Raw genomic sequence first — 13,304 nt, 5'->3', positions numbered from 1 at the left:
GTGAGGAGAAGGGTGTTAGGGAAGGAGAAGGAGGAAGCGAGAAATGCTTTAGAATTTGATTGTATTACCATGTGAAATACCATATTGCATATGGTAACATCATCAACCACAGCAGAATCATGCCACTCACAAGCACACACAGACAATTACACACACACACACACACACACACACACACACACACACACACACACACACACAAACACACACACTCACAGACACACGCACACACACGCACGTTTACACATAGTCACACTTTAATATATACATTTACAACCGTATATAGAATAAAACACACACCAAGTACTTTTGTTCTGTTTTTTTCTTACCAACAAATACTGTTTCCTCAATATTTCTCCATTACTCTCTCTCTCTCTATCTCTGTCTCTCTCTCTCTCTCTATCTCTGTCTCTCTCTCTCTCTCTCCCTCTCTGTATACACACACACACACACACACACACACACACACACACACACACACACACACACACACACACACACACACATATATATATACAAATTAAAAGGGTAAAGGATTATCAATTTATTAATTAATAAATCAATTAACAATTAATAATTTTTACCAAGCCCATCTGTATGAAAGCACCATTATTGGTGGAGAACTTATTTAAAAGCTCAAATATTTGCTGATCCCTTAATTATGTTTATATATATATATATATATATATATATATATATATATGCATAAAAGACATATATGGCCTTCCAGCAGTGACCCTCTCTAGCCAGGATTCACGTTATTGTCTGAATTGAATCTAAGGTCCCGTTCATCTGTTTTCGGATGAATTCCGGCATTCGAACGCAATTAGAACACTTGTGTTCCTTCCTGTTGGCCACGGCTTTGAAGAGTCCGTTACAGCTGCCCATGTAACTTCTCAGAGGCATTACAGTTCACAGAGTATTGAGCAGCAATCACAATGTACGCAACCATGATTCAGATAACACTTTTCAACATCTGGATGGCTTCCAGTCCTCCATGTCAGGTAACACTTCCTCAACTGCAAATTTAATTTTTATGCTCTCCAACCCCGTTGAATGTTGCCCGTACACCAAACTGTTCCAGAAACACAAGGACATAAACAGTCATCAAATTTAGGCCGAAAATCTTGTACATATACAAAGATACATACATACATGTACGTGTGTGTGTGTGTGTGTGTGTGTGTGTGTGTGTGTGTGTGTGTGTGTGTGTGTGTGTGTCTTTTTAGTTGTTTCAGTAATTAGACTGCAGATAAGTTGGGGCAGCGCCTTGATGGATTTTTAGTTGAATGTATCGACCGCAGTACTTGTTTTTTCAAGCCTGGTACTTATTCTGTTACCGAATTGCTAAGTTATGGGGACTTAGACACACCAGCACGGATTGTCAAGCGGTGGTGGAGGACAAACAGAGACACAAATACACACAAAACACACGCACGCGCGCACACAGGTACACACACACACACGCGCACGCATATATACATATATACAGGAGGCTTCTTTCAGTTTCCGTCTACCAAATCCACTCACAAGGTTTTGTAGGCCCGGGGCTACAGTAGAAGACACTTAGCGAAGGTGCCACACAATAAGACTGATACAAGAACCATGTGGCTGGGGAAGCCATGCCTGCGTATATATATATATATATATATATATATATATATATATATAAATATAAATATAAATATATATGAAAATAAATATATATATATATATATATATATATATATATATATATATATATATATATATAAAATAAAAGAAGGAAAATCCACACACTTTACATAGTTTTAATATATATTCTAATATATTTCATATTGTTTATCGACCGGTTTCACTTTCACTAATATGTGAGTATGTGTGTGTATGTATACACACACATACACACACACACACACACACACACACACACACACACATATATATATATATATATATAACTGTGCATGAGAGTATGCGTGTCTTTCGCTGTTGAAGAGTTACTGTTGCTCTTCGGCTAATTTTTGAACCATGCCACTGGTTCTCCAATATGAAGTTAACCATATACCATCCCGCGTGTATGACGTGAGACAGACAAGCACCTTTATACCTGAACCTGTGTAGCGCGGTTTTAATGTTGCTGATGTTGATTCATAATGATATGCATAATTATTTGGTGTCAGATGACTGAAAAGATCACCGAGACAGGCATACACGAACGCACAATATATGAACACATACTTATATAGTTTTTTAAAACTTAAATAAGGTTTTCACGAATTTTCATTCACTTCATATTCTTTTATTCTTTTATTCTTTTACTTGTTTCTGTCATTTCACTGTGGTCATGCTGGAGCACCGCCTTTAGTCGACCAAATCGATTACAGGACTTATTCTTTGTAAGCCTAGTACTTATTCTATCAGTCACTTTTGCCGAACTGCTAAGTTACAGGGACGTAAACACACCAGCATCGGTTATCAAGCGATGTTGGGGGGGGGAGCGACAAACACAGACACACAAACATATACACACATACATATATATAAAAATATATATATACGACGGGCTTCTTTCAGTTTCCGTCTACCAAATCTACTCACAAGGCTTTGGTCGGCCCGAAGCTATAGTAGAAGACACTTGACCAAGGTGCCACGCAGTGGGACTGAACCCGGAACCATGTGGTTCGTAAGCAAGCTACTTACTACACAGCCACTCCTACGCAAATATATATTTTTTTCTTTTGGAATGTGAATGGTCAACATAATTTTTAGCTGCTACATTTAAAAAAATATTTTAGCAGGTTTTTTTTCCTTTATGATGGCGAAAGAGATAACAATTCTCAAAGTTTATTCAAGATCAACTTTTATGAAATAATATTTTCCTTTTCTTCGGAAGGTAATGGTGACAATCATCATCATCATCATCATGTTTTCAGCGTATGGCATGTTGTTATAAATTGAAAAAAATGATACATTATTCAAAGTCAATAATGTTAATTATGTTACTGAAACTGTAGACTTAATTTTGCAACTAAAAAAGTAAAAAGCTTTAACAGCATTCTACATATGATACCCTGTATCATGTCAAACACAAAGACAAAGAGAAGCCAGATCAATGAAGAAAAAGACAGACTGAAGATGACATAAAAATGTATTTTGAAGTGAACTCAGCATGATTAAAAGCTGGCCCAAAAATAAATAATTCAAAAAGTCTTACCTTGAATTGACGCATAATTCATACAACAAAGTCATTACATCAGGGATAGAACAGACAAGCGAAGAGTCTGCGTAAAATCAGTGAAGTATTACACGGAGAGAGGGATAGAAAGAGAGGGGAGAGAGAGGAGGAGTGAAGGAGAGAGCAGCTCAGGTTGAGCGTAACAGATTTTTTTGCTCAGATCAGACAAAACTTAACCGTAATATTCTAGGAGACACAATGGAAAAATAAACACTAAATATGGAGGAAGGACAGAATTTTGGACAAAAATTTGAAGCTGCTCGATTACATATAATGAAAATGCAAACTGTATCAAACTGCTTAAGATGTAAGTGGCCCATGTAGCGAAGAAAATAATCTCTGTAAATAGGGACAATGTTTTGCATCAGGTGGCATTTCGGGACTGCGCTAGAAAATTGGAAAGCCTCAGAACCAGATAGGACCTAAGAATTTTAAATGAAACATCTGTAATCTCTACTCAGTCAAATCAAAAATCCTCAAAATTATATATAATACACAGAAGTGTACCGGGGTGGAAGTTTGATGCAGGACAAATTACTACGAATTGAACAGAAGGGATGACGGAACACTCGAAAGAAACCCAAGATTATCTGATCATTGACAAAATGTTAAAGAAGAACTGTCAGCAGCGACATACTAATCTGTGTATAGTGTGGGTTGATTTTTTAAAAGGATTACACAACTTGTTACCTCATTCTTGGAGTGTAGAGTCACTTAGAATGTTTGGTGTAGCTGAAAACCAACAGCATCAGGAAAGAGACATTTTTCAAAGTGACTCCTTTTTCTCTCTTGCCCTTCTTCGTTGTCCTGATTCCTCTGAGTATGGTGATTCAGAAGCCTAAGGTGCTTTGCCAATTAGATAAAACAGGATCGGATCTTAATCATTTGCTCTAAATGGATGATCTTTAAACGTTTGCAAAATCAATAAAAGAGATCAACACCTTGGTGCAAGTCTCAAATCGGATGAAGAGACTTTAAAAGCAAACCAAGTCAAGTTTTTAGAAATTGTGAAAAGCACATAACAACAACGACAATAATAATAATGATAATAATAATAATAATAATAATAATAATAATAATAATAATAATAATAATAATAATAAAAATAATAAAAATAAAAATAATAAAAATAACGAAAACGCAACAACACATACATATAAAACATGGAAGAAAAATAATGTAAATATAGACCTCGATAAAACAATGAACCCTAACAAACTAGCTAACATAAGAAGATATATTCTAAAAGCAAAAAAAATATCAGAAATAGAAATAGAACAATTGAAAGAAAAAATACATCAGGAAAATCTAGATAGTAGTCACACAGCAATGCAAAATAATAATATAAACACTGAGATAGCAAAACACGAGGACAAACGTAACATGCCCGGCAAAAACGAAGTAAACAAAAAACAACAAACCCAGACCGTAGAGATGTATAATAGTGTACAAAAAGCACCTATCCAGAACACCACAGACAAACATATGAATGAAAAGGAAGGCAAAACAAATATAAAGCCTGGAAATAACGAAGGGAAACCTAATAATTACGATACTATGAAAATGAAAATAACCGAAGAACTGAAAACCACAGATCTTAGAATGGACCACAGATTATATCTCCCAAAAATCAAAATAGACAATAAAACAACATCAATAATAAATAGCATAAACCTGGCCGTCACGGAACTAACAACCACAGAAACAACAGGCAATATCACTGAGCTAAATGACATGATATATGCGGCAGCCACTGCAGCCACAAAAGAAGCAGGATACTCACTCAAACCCATCTGAACAGGAGTTCTACCACCCAAACAGACCTTGTGGATAAATAACATCCAGAACAAAATTTAAAAAAAGAGAAAAGATTTATCGATTCTCAACGAAATTAGTAAACAATCAACACTACTAAGTAACAAGAAGAAAACAAAAATACTGTACAAATACAGCATTACAGAAAAAGACTTACCTGAGGCAAAAGAAAAACTAAAGCAAGACATCCTTGCCAAAGCACAGAGGATCCGCCGGTATGAGAAACGCCAACGTTTCTTTGAACAAAAAAAACAGTTCAAATCCAACCCCAAAAAACTTTACCAAGAACTGGGTAAAAATAAAATAGACATTACTTCAGCACCAACAGCAGAAGAACTAGAGAAATTCTGGAAACAAATATGGTCGGTGAAGCAACAACCCCAAAAAAGCAACTCTGGGCCCCTATAACAACTGAAGAGGTCATCCAGACACTGCAAAGACTAAGCAACTGGAAAGCACCTGGACACGACAAGATCCCCAATTTCTGGTTAAAACACCTGCCAGCAATGCATAAAAAGCTGGCAGAAAACTTTAACGACATAATAGCAGATCCAGAGACAATGCCTGAATGGCTCACAAAAGGGAAAACCATCTTAATCCCCAAATCCACGGAAACGAAGAAACCACAAAACTATAGACCTATAACCTGTCTCCCTACGATCTACAAAGCCTTTACTGCAATAATATCGCAGAGATTGAGTAAACACCTGGAAAATAACAACCTGTCTCCAGAAGAGCAGAAGGGATGCTGCAAGGGCTCATACGGCTGTAAAGATCAATTATTGATCAATAAAGCCATAACTGAAGACAGCCGCAGAAAGAAGAAAGGCCTCAGTATGGCCTGGGTGGACTACCAAAAGGCTTTCGACAGTGTTCCCCACACGTGGATTCTGGAAACACTAGCCATAAACAAGGTGGCACCAATTATCATAAAATACATAGAGCACTCAATGAACAAATGACAGACAGTGCTACAGCTCCAAACAAAAGAGGGACTTGTGAAAACGAAAGCCATCCCAATTAGAAGAGGAATATTCCAGGGAGACACGCTCTCTCCACTCCTGTTCTGCCTGGCACTCACACCTTTAACAGAATTTCTAAATAGAACTGGATGCGGTTACAAATGCTATGGAAAAACAGTCAGCCACCTTCTATATATGGATGACCTAAAATTATATGCAAAAAACGACAAAGAGCTAGAAACACTACTACAGACAGTACACGGCTTTACCAAGGAAATAGAAATGAAATTCGGATTAGAAAAATGTGCCAAAGCAACCCTGAAAAGAGGAAAATTAGTTAAAAGTAGCAATATAACACTAGATAAAGCCAATGAAATAAGAGAACTAGACGAAAGCCAACCATATAAGTATTTAGGAGTCAATGAACTAGATAGGATACAACATACACAAATGAAAGAAAAAATAAAGAAAGAGTACTATAGACGAGTTAGATCAATACTAAAAACAGAGCTCAATGCTAAAAACAAGATAATGGGTATCAACACTTTAGCTGTCCCAGTTATAAGCTACAGCTACAACATCCTTAACTGGACTAAAATAGACAGGAAAACAAGAAAAATAATGACAGGATATAGGATGCACCACCCAAAATCTGACATAGAAAGGCTATATATACAACGCACAGAAGGTGGCAGGGGTCTTATACAGCTAGAAAACTATTATAAAATAACCACCATAGGACTGCAAAAATACCTACTCCAGAAGCAAGGGAAACTAATACAAATAGCCACAAAACACGAGCAAAACAAAAAACTGTTTTCAGTATTTAAGGAAGCTGACAAATACAAACAAGAAATCAATCTACCTAACAAATACGAAGAAGAAGAAGAAGAAACAACAAAAGCTATAAAACAAATGAAATCCAAACTAAAACTAGAACAGCAACGGACCATGATAAAACGATGGCAAGAAAAGCCCCTACATGGTAAATACTGGGCTAAACTAAATGCGAAAGAAATAGACAGAGAAAAATCCCAGCAATGGCTGAGAAGCTCAGGACTCAAAGCAGAGACTGAAGGATTTTTAATTGCTGCACAAGACCAAAGCCTCCCCACCAGAAATTACCAAAAACACATAATGAAAAGAAATATAACAAGTAACTGTAGAATATGTGGAGATCGACAAGAAACAATAAATCATATTATCTCTGGCTGCCCAGTCCTGGCTAAGAAGGAATATATTCACAGACACGACAGAGCTGGGACCTATATACACTGGAAGCTATGCCAACATTATGGAATAACAACAGAAAAAAGATGGTATAAACACACGCCAGAAAAGGTCACAGAAAACGAGAAAGCAACCATACTCTGGGATATGCCAATACACACAGATAGAGAAATTAAGGCAAATAGACCAGATATAGTTGTCAAAGATCATGAAGAAAAAAAATGCTTTCTAATTGATGTATCAATACCAGCAGATGACAACGTTTCTCTAAAAGAAATGGAAAAACTTTCAAAATACAAAGACCTGGAAATAGAGATAACTCGAATGTGGAATCTAAAAACAGAAACAATTCCTATCATAGTAGGTGCCTTAGGTATAATAAAAAAATATTCAGACAAATACATAACAAAAACACCAGGACTTACAAATATATATAACATACAGAAAATTGCACTACTGGGTACTGCACACATTCTACGCAAAACACTTTCAATACAGTAAACATAAGAGCACCACAGCAAACCACAGCACATACCCAAGGCGCACAGAGCTGCGCTCGGTAGTGAAGTGAAAGCACGTTATAAAAATAAAACTACTGAATAATAATAATAATAATAATAATAATAATAATAATAATAATAATAATAATAATAATAATAATGATAACAATAACCAAGCCAATGTGATAAAAAATGGAGCTGACCCAAAATGTCGATTCTGTAACGATGAGATTGAAACTATAGACCACCTAATCTCAGGGTGTAGAGTCTTAGCACCTGTAGAATATAAATCAAGACATGATAGAGTCGGCCAGTATTTACACTGGACAATATGTCAGCATTATAAAATCAAAACCGCTGACAAATGGTATAACCACCATCCTGAAGCTGTGGCTAAGAGAGAAAATGTGTCGATTCTCTGGGACTTCCCCGTACATACCGACAAAACTATAAAAGCTAATAAACCGGGTATTATAAAAGATCAGACAAAAAAAGATGTGTTTATTAATTGACATGAGTATTTCTTGCGATCATAATATAGCGGCGAAAGAATTTGACAAGATCAGTAAATATAAAACTTGCTAATAGAAATTGAAAAAAACATGGCATCTCAAGGTGACTACCGTACCAGTGATTGTAGGATCTCTAGGAATGATAAAAAAAAGGTACTGAAACCTATTTGAAAATGATACCAGGCTTACCATCCCTATAGGAAGTGCAAAAAATCGTGTTAACTGGAATGACTCATGTACTGAGAAGAGCATTATCGCTGTAAAAATAATATCCATTCATGAGTTTATTTATTTATTAATTTTTTAAATACATATTTTACCTGTGAATTTGCGTGTGTAAACTGGAAATGTATACAATGAGCTTCTCTGCCCTAGGTGTACGGAAAACACTCGGCGAGAAATGGAAAAAAATTTGAAGAAAGAAGAAAAAACAACAACAACATAATAATAATAATAATAATAATAATAATAATAATAATAATAATAATAATAATAATAATAATAATAATAATAATAATAATATTTATAGGATTGAGGTTACTCCTCCAGAATATATAGAAGCAAAAAAAGAAGGGTGCCATTTTTTTGCTTCTACATTTCCTGGATGAGTAACCTCAATCCTATAAATATTACTAAAATGAAGTAGATTGACAAGTTTATTTTTTGAACCTGTAGAAGACACACGAGATGTTGAAATATCGTTCACTTGATAACAATGGCACTCTTCTTTTTTTGCTTCTAAATGATAATAATAATAATAATAATAATAATAATAATAATAATAATAATAATAATAATAATAATAATAATAATAAATGCCCTGTTTCAGTATCACAGTGTTTGTCTAGGGCCCTTCTAAAGTGGTACGCCAGTTCGCCTCTAGGGGTGGTGTCGACGAACATGACACTCTTGTATTTGTGGCTATCATACCATGAGTTGGCTTTCCTATTTTCTTCTTAGTCCTTTCAATGGTGTTCCATGACTTGCTCTTATAGAGTAGGCAAATCCCATTCCTATCGTTACATATGATAGTTTCAAATGTCCTTATGGTTCCCTTATATACTCTGGTCCTTTCTCTATGGCTGTATCCTGAGAACTGCATGCGGTAAACGAAGTGTTGTATGTGTCTCCTTTAACTCTGAAGGGTAGCACATTTCTCATTACTCTGAGAAGGTCTGCCATCAATTTATTGAATTTGGCATTGTCCGCGATAGTCGAGTTCCGGTGGATCAGGTATTTGAAGGCCATAAGATTGGCATATTGTGAATGAAGGATTTGGATTTTATTATTCAGTTTCCAGCCAGAGTTCTGTATCTAACACTGGTAGTCTATGGTTAGGGTGTTTCGTAGGGTAGTCTATCGTGGTCTTAATACTCTAGCGGATAGAGTTAGCTAGCTATTTGCTGGATGCTCTCCATAGTATTAGTTTCAAGTACTCTATTTCAAGAATACTCTCTCGTTGGGGTGCCTTTACCACTATGTTGATATCATCGACATAACGAGAGAACGTGTTCACGAGTATGGAGTTCTGTGCCAGGTGTTCTCTAAGCCTTCTGTCCCACCATACTATGGAAAGGTTGGTCACATCACCGGCAATACTAACCCCGATGGCTGCCCCCTCTTCCTGGGCGTATATTTTGTTGTTATACTTAAACGTGTGGCCTTTTAGGGTAACTCTTATACTAGCTCCTAGTGCATGTGCGAGCATTTTATTTACTTGATATTCGTTTTTGGAGATTCGTATGGCTCTGGTCCATCCGATCCATATCTCTATAATAATAATAATAATAGTAATAATGATGATGATAATGATGATGATGATGATGATGATGATGATAATAATAATAATAATAATAATAATAATAATAATAATAATAATAATAATAATAATAATAATAATAAATGCCGAGAGTAGTAAAATCAAAGGAGCGAAAACATCGGAAAAGAGAAAAAAAGAAACAAAAACAAAAAAAAACATAGGCAATAAAGTAAAACTGAACAAGAAAAAATACTTGAAATTTTCTACTAAAACACCGCATTCAGTAGCATTCGGATTGGCAAATTTTAAGAAAAATGATCAGTTGAAAATCACTGAAGGTGGCAAAATAGCGTTCCATGAAAAGGCCATAAGGACATGAACAATCAAAGGAGATACAGATAAAAATGATATTTCGTCACAATGTCGATTAATCGGCGAAAAGGTTTTTATTTTATTTTATTTTTAAATTGAGACTGCAACCTACATAGGGCATATAAACCTGGAGGCAAGAAGATTTCATCAGGTTGACACTGTTACTGTGTAAAACACATATTATAGAACACTGGGGGAAAGGATATGGACATTTGGCAAGGTTAAAATTATATCGTTATTGAAAATCTAGAAAAACAAGGAACCGGCATATTTAAAACAAGATACAGCCTTGTTGGAGAGCCCCCCCCCTGTCCATTCGATACGAGGATGAAATAAAAGAAGATACATGACATTTTAGTAAGATCTAATAATAAGATGATGGCACAGTAATAAGATAATGGAAATTTTTGTCAAAATAGGGTTACTAGGTACAATGTCTAAAAATTTCACTAAATAGATTTCTGTAATCTGCATAAGAATTAACTGTGTGATAATACAGAAAATATCTCCCTTTAAAATAGCTAGAATTTATATGTGCTGAATAACCGAAGGCTTGTGGCTTGATGATCAGAGAATAAAATTGGAAGAATCAGTAACACTATTGCTGTGCAAATACGTTAAAACAACAACAGAAACAACAACAATAACGATACTATTATTATTATTATTATTATTATTATTATTATTATTATTATTATTATTAATAATAATAATAATAATAATAATGATGATGATGATTATGATGATGATGATGATGATGATGATAAAATCACCATTAAATAGTGCAGCAGCAGCAGTACTATTATTATTATTATTATTATTATTATTATTATTATTATTATTATTATTATTATTATTATTATTAGTAGTAGTAGTAGTAGTAGTTCTTGGTGTGATTCCAATATTTTCAATCTTACCATTTCTATTTTTTCATATTTACTATTTGATTTGTTCCTCTCATAGGAACCGGCTTCATTACTATGGCACTATGTGAAAACAGGAACATTGCCAGACAGTGACTGCTGCTACTATTGTAGCTGTTGCTGCCGCTGCTTTTACGTTTGTTGTTCGTATATCTTCTGCTCTCTTCCAATGGAAAAGGAAAAATGAAAAAAAGAAGGGTCGTTATGAGTTCCTCATTATCACTATAAATACCTGATATTTACATGGGTTTCAAATTTTGACACAAGGCTAGCAATTTCAAGGAGGGACTGTACTCTACTGGTACATATTTTATCGACCCTGAAAAGACAAAAGGCAAAATTGATCTCGGCGCAATTTGGACGCAAAACATAAAGAGGGGACGAAATGTCGCTAAGCATTTTGCCCTGCGCGACAACGATTCTGCCAGATCGCCGCCTTAGTTAGTGTTTACATTAAACAGCTCTGAATACACATTGAGAAAATGTTTAGTAGTAGTAGTGGTAGTAGGGGTAGTAGTAGTCTGATAGTGGTGGTGGTGGTGGTGGTAGGTTTGTTCTGAAATGCCATGCTCTAGGGTGCTGTACATAGGGGATTATATTGTGTAATGTAGTGCAGTGTAATACATAGCATATTGTTGTGTTATACAGTTTAGTTCAATGTATACGTTGACTTTCTAAACTCACCGTATTGGTTGCATCCTTTTTTGTTTAGTCTAGCGAATGTCCCTAACATCATATTCCAAATTGTTATTGCATTCAACTGTATGCATGTATGTGTATATGTATGCATGTATGTATGTATTCATACATATGTGTATGTATATATATATATATATATATATATATATATATATATATATATATATATATATATATATATATGTTATGTAAGGAATAAGTTAGAGGTGTTACGCCCTCTAAGGGTTAGAAGTATCCGGAGACATTCCAGGTAATTACCTCAGTAAGTATGTTCCTTTGTATAAGGTATACGGCAGCAGGTAATTTAAGAGGTAAACCATAGTTTAATGTATATATAGACGATAAGAAAATGGAGGAAATACAAAAAATAGAAGTGTTTACCTCGTTGCAGTAGTAGACGTCAACCATTTGCCTCTACACATATTTACCTCTACTTTGGTACACAGAAACTGCTGTAAACCCACTCCTACCCTCACCTTGCTTAATTAATTAGATAATGGCTTTTTAGCACAGTAGACACACTTCTATTTGTTGTTTTTCCTCCATTTTCTTATTGTATATATATACGTATATATATATATATATATATATATATATATATATATATATATATATATATATATATATATATATATATATATATATATATATATATATATATATATATATATATATACATATATATATATATATGGAATGTGAACAAAACATTGGACTGACTCCTGTGCAGGTGGCACCTAAAAAAACACCATTTGAGCGTGGTCGTTGCTAGTACTGCCGGACTGACCCTCGTGCCGGTGGCACGTAAAAAGCACCCACTATACTCTCGGAATGGTTGGCGTTAGGAAGGACATCCAGGTATAGAAACTCTGCCAGATCAGATTGGAATCTGGTGTAGCCATCTGTTCAACAGTCCGCAGTCAAATCGTCCAACCCATGCTAGCATGGAAAGCGGACTTCTCTACTCCCTTACCTTAACCTACCTAGTGGTCTATTAGCTCTTTTGTTTTAATGATGGTCACTACACAGTAATTTCCCTTTGTTTAACGGTTATTTTTCACAGGAATTGGCCGGATGACTGAAGAGATAATGGCGTGGGCCCCACCCCGGCATCCGAAACTCGGAGTTTTATCATGGCTACCGAATAAGTGTCACATATTTTTACAGATAAATTCCTCTATTTACATAATATCGAGGTCTCTTTTTTTTCTTTTTTGTTGTCCTTCCTATCAATATATATATATATATATATAGATATAGATATATATACATATACATATACATATACATACATACATACATATATATATATATA

At 35.0% G+C, this 13,304-nt stretch overlaps 1 long non-coding RNA gene across 1 annotated transcript in view; it reads right to left on the bottom strand.

The window, feature by feature from the left end:
• LOC128247610 (uncharacterized) overlaps positions 1-13,304 on the bottom strand; it is a 126,966-nt gene that overhangs the window by 59,826 nt on the left and 53,836 nt on the right. Inside the window, exon 2 of the long non-coding RNA XR_016241616.1 lies at positions 11,285-11,609. This is a non-coding gene — a long non-coding RNA (uncharacterized LOC128247610). The remainder of the gene's footprint in view (positions 1-11,284; positions 11,610-13,304) is intronic.

The sequence above is a fragment of the Octopus bimaculoides genome, chromosome 4 (assembly GCF_046866305.1).
Source record: "Octopus bimaculoides isolate indiv1 chromosome 4, ASM4686630v1, whole genome shotgun sequence".
Lineage (NCBI taxonomy): Eukaryota > Metazoa > Mollusca > Cephalopoda > Octopoda > Octopodidae > Octopus > Octopus bimaculoides.
The sequence above is the reverse complement of the archived record's forward strand: the minus strand, read 5'-3'. Positions and strand labels throughout refer to the sequence as shown.